The following is a 9,815-nucleotide window of genomic DNA, read 5'->3' on the forward strand; positions in this document are numbered from 1 at the left end:
AGGATTAAAAATTATATTAACCCTTATATAATAGTAATACTACCTCTAGGAGCTTAATTGACAAAAGCTTCATTTTGATCTTAAACAAGAAAACATCAATTCACTTTGCTTCTCGATGAAAAATTACAAATTATCTAACTTTTCTACTCTTAAAAAATTGAAAACTCAAAGGCTATGTCTGTTGCAAGTTCTCACTCCCTCCACCATTGTGCTATTTTATAACTTCTGAATAGCAAGACTTAATTTTTAACACACTATTCAGATAAAGGAAGCCGCCAAACTAATAAAGATAAGAAAGTGGGGCAGAAGCAATCTGAATTATTAATTTGGTGGGAAGTATAGAAGCCCCACATCTCGTGAAAAACTAGATAACTGCAGATAGAAACCTCCAAGAATGTGAAAGCATGGATGCTTGCAAAAGAAGGCACACACACTACATCACTTGGACACCAAGCTAACTTGTCTTTTTCCTTCCTTTCTGTGGATATAAATTTATTTCGTGGAACTCGAGTTTAGTTTTAGTTCTGAATAATTACTCCACCGAAACGTCCGTACTTCAAAAATAAAATTATATATTTACCTCCAATTCTTAATATAAGGCCACTTAACTACTATCTTCGCTCCTTAATATAAGAGGTAATTTGATTTTTAACTTGTTTCTAAATATAAGATCTCAGTCAAAGTAGTCTTTGCCGTAGTTGCATATATTAAAGGTTTCATCAAATGGTAGTTCTGGCTAATACATATAATTAACAAGAGTATTAGAGAATACAACACCTTAATCTAATCATATTAGTCAATTAGTTCTTATATTAAGGATCAGATGTAGTAATTTGGGAAGGCTAATTAAGGAAGTTAAAATAGCATATGTTACCTAATCTTTCTGAAATACCTACATATATATATCATTAGATTATATATTAGTTTATAATTTAGACAGATCAGTTCGGAAAAAAATGACAAACACAAATACTTTAAAGTAATCTTTTTTTTTAATCTCTCCAAATTAATTAATTGGGTTTTATATTAAATACCATATGTAGTATTTTCGCTAATATAATCTCTATTATAAGTCACTTTCAAACTATTATCAAAACTAAGAAAATGCTATTAACACGTTGAATCTGTCTTAAAATTTAAGAAAGAAGAAAGAGAGAAAAAAAAAACACGATATTGGAAGAGCCATGTAGAAACAATGTATTTACGTTGAGTTGTGACATTCCAAATTATATTGAAATTCTATAACTTGTCGTATTATGTTGTCCTGTTTTGTTGTTCCATATATGTGTCAACTTCAATGTTTGTGCGTTACCCCAACAAACTCACCAAATTGCACTTTGCAAGAGGCTGAAAATGCGGCCACAAATTTCTCCCTTAGCTCTTTGGCATTGGTCTGAGAAAATTGTGGTCCGCCAGGTTCCCTGTTGGCAGTTACCACGGAAAACAAGTGGGTCTAATTTGGGTCCTGAGTTTTGTGATTATCTTCTAATGATTTTATGTGATTGCTTAGAGAGTGTACGTTGCCTCTTTATTGATGTCTAAAATAAGTTTAATTAATGTATATATTTTTTTTAATTTTAAAAAGCAAATCCTCCCACAAAGGATTTAATCCAATACTTCTTGAGTATACGGTCTTGAGTTTGAGTCTGTGTAAATATATTTTTAAAAAAATCTTGCTAGTATAACTTTTTCTCACAGAGAACAAGGCAGAACTTGAATCCAAAACACACACATACGTTTCGAGTCTGAAACTTCATCCAAATATGGTAGGTGGTGTTGTTATTCAAGTAATTTACAACTAACTTGAATTCAAATTAGCTTATTAATACTTGATAGCAGATGATTCTCATCTTTCTTTGAAAAAAAAAATTATTGAAATACTCCATTCCATCCTTATTATTTTCTCTGGTCTTTAATATGAGAATATTAAACACCCTTTATTTTGATATTCTCCAACTAGGTGAACAATATTCTAACCATGTGTAACCTATTCTAATTAATTAATAAATTTTACCGAGGGTGTGGTTTCATAATTTTAAAAATATTAATTAATTTTAACTAAAATTTTTAATTTATATAAAACTATTAATAGGTCCTTAAAACAAGGACATAGTAGACAAGAGCACTTCCTCTCCCTTTCTGTCTCTCTCTACTTTATCTATGCCTCCAAAGATGCTAACTTCCTTTCTATAAAGTGCATGAATTGTAAGGATGCTTGGCTTGTAGATAATCTTGCTTCAATAATTTTGGTCATATCATCTACAATTATGGAGCAGGCAAAACCATGAAGGTCAAGTAACTTCAATGTTTGGGGAGAGTTCGGCAAATGTTTGACAATACAAAATACACATACACTTTTAATTATCATAAGCTGAAAGGCCAAAAAAAGAACAAGAGCCTAAGCTAATTAATTAGTATAAAGCCAAAATTGGAAACGTAAGGAAGTTATCATGTGAGACCGTTGGAGGAACACATGCCAAAAAGAATAGGAGGTCTGTCGTCCTCTACTTAATAATGAAAACAATGCCTCATACGTACCTTTTTTTGGTTGTAGTTTCATATATGTTAGATTTGGATTTTCTTAATTGTGAAACAAAAAAATATTCATATTGAATTGATTTTATCCATCAAATTAATTTATACAGTTTATATTTAATCAAATTGTTAAAACAAATAAAATATAAACTGTTCAAATTAATTGAGGAACTAAATTTTTGCTCAATTCTTCTTTAATTGTACGCGATGTACCTTAAGTGGGTGCAATATTTTTTTCGTTGTGTGCAACCTATTTTAAAATATACTCTAAATAGAAGAGATTTGAAAATATATTATATTCGCTAAAAATGAACAGCACGTACCCACGTAAGGACTTGAATCTTTTGGTACCTTTTTCAATAATTTTTTTCCCAAAAAAATTAAGTCCAAGAAGATTGATTATGAAAAAAATGAACTTTATTCTAGGGGTGTTCACGGGACAGATCGGGACCGGGACAGGCCCGTTCCGGTTCCGTCCCGATGAACAGTAACGGGACAGATTTTCTGTCCCGTGTCCCGGCCTGTCCCGGGGTTGTCCCGGTCCTGGTCGGGACGGGACGGGACCGGGACGTCCCGAAATAATTTTTTTTATTTTTTTTATTTTTTTTAAAAAAATCTAATTTTTTTAATTATATTTTTTTGAGCTTAAATCTTATAAAAACATATTTTTTATTTGTTTGGGCATTCTTAAACAAAAGCTCAAAATATTACATATAATAGTTATTAAAAACTCTAAACAAAAGCTTTTAACACAATAAAAACTTGCTAAAAATTCTAATAATCAATAATCTCAAATTATTAACAAATATAAAAACTCTAAATAAATATATCCATAGTTCCATACAATAGTCTCAAATCTTAAAAAAATATGAAAAAATGATATTATATAAAAAATTAAAAAAATTAATTTTTTTTAAAAAAAAAGGAACTGGGACGGGACCGGGACGGGACGACCCCGTCCCATGTCCCGTCCCATCCCGTCCCTTTTTTGTCCCGTCCCGGTTTGTCCCGTCCTGAAAAATTTCGGGACGGATCCGTCCCGTCCCAATAAGACCGGGACCGGAACGGGCCGACCGGGACGGGCCGGCCTTGAACACCCCTACTTTATTCCAAATTGATGTCAGAAGCACTTCTCATGACTTTTCTCATACTATACAATATTATTACAAGGAAAGCTTCTAATGACACTAAAATCATGAGAAACTTGTCCATGGCCTTAGGTGTTTGTGAGAAAATCCTCATGAAATGTAATTTTGGTGTTCAAGAGTAATAATTCATGAGAAAGTTCTTGCATATATGTGAAACGAAAATTTATTTGAAAAATAATTCATGAGAAATTCTTTTTTTTTTTAAAAACTATTTTTGTAGTGAATATTTAGACGCGTAAATTTTGAAGCTGCCTGGCTCATCAATTCAAAAAGGTAAAGATCATGCATATATAGACCACAAAAATAAGAGGATCCATCAGGGTGGGGGCCAAGAGTGAAAGCAAAATGAGCATAATTGAAGCATTTGATAGAGAAGGTAATAGGAAACGATATAATTATTGCATGTTTCCACTATCACTTGCCTCCCCCCAACTTTTACCAAATATCTCTCTTATAATTCATCCCCTTTCATATTGTGGCTTACTAGCTCAGCCTAGGGTTCATCTCTCCATTCTTCATGATCTATCACCCCCTATTCCTTTCACGAAAGCAACAAAAGAATCCGAAAACTAGTTGCTTGTTTGGTTTCATGCTAAAAGCTATCAAAACCGTATATTTAATGGAAGTAAGTAGGGATAGTTTTGATGGTTTCTAGTTTAAAACCAAACACAGCATAAGTAATTGATAAAGAACAAGATTAGATATCATCGATGATATTTGATACTCCCTCCTGGCCTGTTCAATATCTATTTGAGAAGATAAGTAATTTACAAAAATTAAAGAAATTAATAAAGGTAGTTATTTAAAATAAGTTTGTATTTGTTTTCTTAAATACCCATTTAATCATTTATATTAAAAACTACTATCATTGATGAAAACGTTTTTAGTATATACTTCCTAAATATAAGAGCTAATTGACTAATTTGAGTAGATTAAACAAATAAGTTAAGTTTGCTCAAAAAAGAAGAAGTTAAATTAGTTATTTGTAATAAGTAAGTGTTTATCTTTACTAATCTAGTTTATTGACTAGAATTACTATTATTAGAAGGATTATCTTAAAAAAATAGATAACTATAAAAGATAAAGTAGATCAGGGTCTTATATTTAGGGCCAAATTAAAAATCAAATGAGATCTTATAATAAGGACCGGAGGTAGTATATATAAATTTGAGAGTCAAAATAGATTAAAAGTCTTGTATTTAAAGTTGAAATAAATCTCTCAATTAACTCCTATATATTTAGGACTAGGGAATATAGCGTATGCAAATATAGCTAGGTAGTTGAACTATTCACAAATCACGAAACAATCAAACATCGTTTGCCACATTTTGTATAATGTGGGGATCGTTAAGGAAGTGTTAGTTAGAATAGTCATATATAACTTGAATATAAAGAAAAAGCGATGCTATAAGCACCATGTGGTGATGATGATGATAATGCAAATATTGACTAGCTGGTGCAAGTGTACATAGATTGACTAGCTCGTTTGCTCAATGGAAACCATCTCTGCATCCACGCGACTTGGTCCTAATTAGGTGGTGGTTTCTTCTCAACAATAATGGAAGTACAAACTAAATAAATTCCCACGAATAATGTGGGGGTAAATTTAGTTGAAAATATCATAATCAACTATTTACTCTCAGTATTGTAAGAAATTGCTGTTGATAGAGGATAATCCTTGTTCAAACAAAAATAAAATAAAATATTTATTTATTTTAAATAAATATAATAATTGACTTGCTATATATTTGCTCAAAACCCTCTATTCTTCATTAGCTATCTATATACTACTTCTAGTATTTAGTATAACAGTTAATTTGACATTCAATATAGTCTTAAATATAACGTCCAAATCTATTTTTCTCTCATATTTATCCATTTTTTTTCAAAGTAATTCTTGGAATAGTTGCACATGTTAAAAGTTTTATTAAATAATAGTTCTAATTAATACGCATGATTAACAAAGGTATTTTAGAAAAGATAACACTTATTTGTTATAAATAATTAACTTAACAAAATTTCTTAATTAATATATTCAGATTAGTCAACTAGCTCTTATATCAAAAATAAAAAATAGTGTCATATAAAAGATATAGAAAAGATATCATGAATAATATTGCAACCATTAGAGAGTTGGTGATGAGTATTGGCAACCACAGGTTAATGGGAATGCAACAAACATAACATCATGTCCAGGAGGAGCATGTACAACCACAAATTCTAAGGGTCTCCATATATCTATCTCTTGGAACGTCCCATCTGTATACTTGGATTCACACCGATCATGATTGTTTAATTTTAACTAGATACGTACCTTCCCCATGGTAAAAAAATTGTTTTTAAGAGAATGCCATGATATATGTATAGATAATAATTTTAAATTTTTTTTAACATCTATCTAAGAACGACCCTATACTATAATGTGTAAAAATTATGAGATTGAAAGAATAGAGAAAGTTGCATAGAAATGCGTAAAATAGAAGAGGAGAGATTGGAATATATATATATATATATATATTCCCAAGAAAAGCCAACTTATTTTTTATATAATATAAATATAAATTTCATATGACTTATAGTCCTTAATATAAAACCTTATTTGACTTTTATTTTGATCCTAAATATAAGACCTCAATCCATTTTGTTTATCATATTTATGTAATTTTTTTTAAAATAGTCCTTTTAATAATTGTAGTTTTAGCCAACACACTTGATTAGCAAAAATATGTTAGGAAAAACAACACTTATTTATTATAAATAACTAACTTAACTTATTTTCTTAATCTCCTCAAATTAGTCAATTAGTTTTTATAATTAGGATCTGAGGTAATATTTTATATGATTTAACTAGTTCATAAAGTCCACTAAGTTAAGAAACCAACCTGCAACAGATCGTATTTTTCATTGTACGCGTGAACTGTGAATTTATTTATAAGGGATGCGGGTCGCCCATGCAACGTTATTAATGTGTGCGCGCGCGTATAAGTGGAATTGGCACATTAAGGGAGGGATGCAAATAGAGCCACCTATATGAATTAATAATTAATTCACATTCAAAGCAGAGATAACAAAAATAATCAAACTTTAATATTGTAAATGATTCAATTTTGGAGCGTGAGAGAATTTCATTTCACGCATGAAATTAAATGCCACCCATGAATTCGTATCAATATAATGTTATTAATTTTTGTTTCTAATAATAATAATAATAGTTGAATAAAGGAATCAGGAAACGACCAAAAAGCAAAACTTCCTTAGTGGCCCCAAAAGTGATGATATAATTATTGTTGGTCGTAAGTTCGTTGACTTTGGTCAACTACGCTGCGAGAGACTGGCATGGGATCTTCATCATGACCCTAACAAGTGGCAAATGACTAATCCTACATTATAATATTCCAAATTCCTCTGTTCGTCAAGCCTCACTGGTCACTATGCTGTCCAATTGGATCTGATGCCTGTTCAGTGGGAGCTAACGGTTGTTAATTAAATCCTTTTTTATATTAAAATAAAGATGTGTATTTTAATACTATCTCCCGTGCTTAATATAAAAACTACTTAATTAATCTGAATAGATTGAGAAAGTTTGTTAAATTAGTTATTGGTAATAAATACTATCTCTAGTCTATAAGAGCTAGTTTGACTTTTAATTTGCTCTTAAATATAAGACCCAAATTCATTTTGTCTATCATATTTATCTATTTTTTCTAAAACAATCTTTGTAGTAGTTGCATATGTTAAATATTTCATTATATGGTAGTTCTAGCTAATTCACATGATTAGAGAGAGTATTTTAGCAAAGACAACACATAATTATTACAAATAACTAACTTAACCAATTTTTTTAATTTACTCAAATTAGTCAACCAACTCTTCTATTAAGGACTGGAAAAAGTAGGTGTTATCTTCTTTAAAATACCCTTGTTAATCATGTATACTAGTTAAAACTACAATGTGACATAAGCAACTGCCACAATGACTACTTTGAAAAAAATAGATAAATATAAGAAACAAAATAGATTAAGATCTTATATTTAGAATTAAATAAAATATTAAACTAATTTTTGTATTAAGAAGTGGAGGTAGTACAAATTAAGAAGAAGCTTGTATAATGTACCCCAATAAAGTCTGGATAAAATTCTAATGGTTGTTAATTTCAGTGTTCTCAAATTTGAATATCACAGTTGGGGAAAAAAACATCCGATGGCCTCATTCTTTACATTCGCAATCTGATGAATAATGTAAATGACATAATCAGGGAGTGAGAGAACATTTGTGTGTAATTATTATGAAATAAGATCCTTATGGGTTAACTGGTGGTAATGTTGTTGTCCCTCGCTAAATTTAGTGAACAGATTAGTCAACTAGAAAGGAAGGAAGTAAGATGGCTATTATTTTTTGTTTTGGAGGAAGTATTAAATATGAGATATTTTGTTAAGCGAGACGGAGGTTTATGTAATTATAGATTTAGAGGATGTTTGGGTAGGAGTAAAATCATGATATTAAAAGTGCTTTTACGGTATATAAAGTAAATATGTAGATAAGTTTGTCTTGATTTATAAAAAAACACTTTTAGCATAACCTGAACACTTTCTTGGTCTTAAATATAAAACTTCAATCTACATTATTTGTTTTTTTCCCCAAATTATCCTTGTTGATTAAAGAGAATCCCGCCAAAGAAAGTTTATATGCACATAATTATAAATGATAATTTAGGAAGATCAATACACATTTACAGTAAATAATCAGCTTAACTAATTTTTTAAATATTTTTAAATTAGTTATCTATATCTTATATTAAGTATCGAAAGTCGTACTAAATTTAAAAGTTGGTGTCCTCGGTAGAGAGAATTTGGAAAGCTTGCGTCCACGGTGAAACTTGGAGTCGTACATTCATGTTGCGTTTCCATAGAGGATTAGAAATGATAGTTGGAGCAAAACAGGGTGAGGTAGGGTGTATGCTGGACCATATCAATTTCTAATCCATGCTGCTGTTCATTATAATGCTCTCATGGCTACAGGGCCTCCTCTTTATTTGTGGGTTCAATTTTGATTCATTCAGAAATCAAATGAAATGAATTTATTTGCGTCACAACTCACAAACTTAAGTTTTGAATCTTAAGTGTTTATTTTTCCTCCGCTTCCATGATTTTCAGATCTTTGAATTGGTTCATTTATGGAAAAGTTCGTTATTAGTTTCCCTCCTCCGTATCTATTTATCCAATTTTATTGTTGGCTGTTGGGTAAGAACATCCTCAAAATTGAATCATGAAATGACATCCATATATACATTATTATTCGTAAATTAATTAAAGTAAACGTATGTTCTGGTTTTAATTAGTTTAACACCTGTGTTAAGTTGTTTTAATTAATTAAACTTCCATAGATTTAATTTAATGGTTTAAATTGGATGAGGATGATGATTTTTTCACATGTAAAAGTTCATCATTTTATTCAATTTTACCATTCACAATACAACATAATGCAGAATATGACACGAGATGTGTGTGTGTGTGTGTGTGTGTGTGTGTGTTGTGTAGTTTATATAAGATGATAGTAAAAATTAGCAGTCCAATCTTCTCTTCTTTTGGGTGTGTGACGAACCTCTAATAATGGATAATTCTTGATTCAAATATGCAATATCTGCTGCCATTTCCACAATTTTAGAATTTATCTTTTCCACTTTGATTTCCAACTCACTTATTTTCTTCTCTTCTGTGCTCATCATGGCATGTCCTCCATCTTGCATTCCCTAGTCATTATATTATAAATCACATGGTTATCCCACACACCCGGAAAAAAAAAAAAATAACCTTAATATTCTCAATTATTTTCCTCATATGGGATACCCAAAACAGGGAAAAAATATAATACCTTAGCCTCCTGAGTAGTGATTCCTTGCCGTATTGGGATGCTAACCTGAACAACGCTATCACAAGAACTAATGGCTTTCATTTTCAAGTCAAGAATTTCCTTCACATAGAGTAATAAATAATTCATTAGAAATTCGTAGGATAAAAATAGAACTAGAAAGTAATCTTAATCTAATTGAAAACAGCAATGTCTATTTCTTTCTGGGTTTTGAGCTGATTCCACACACACACACACACACACACACACACCTGATTTTCTTTT

The sequence above is a fragment of the Neltuma alba genome, unplaced genomic scaffold (assembly GCF_004799145.2).
Source record: "Neltuma alba isolate B1F8T4 unplaced genomic scaffold, ASM479914v2 tig00002353_pilon, whole genome shotgun sequence".
NCBI lineage: Eukaryota > Viridiplantae > Streptophyta > Magnoliopsida > Fabales > Fabaceae > Neltuma > Neltuma alba.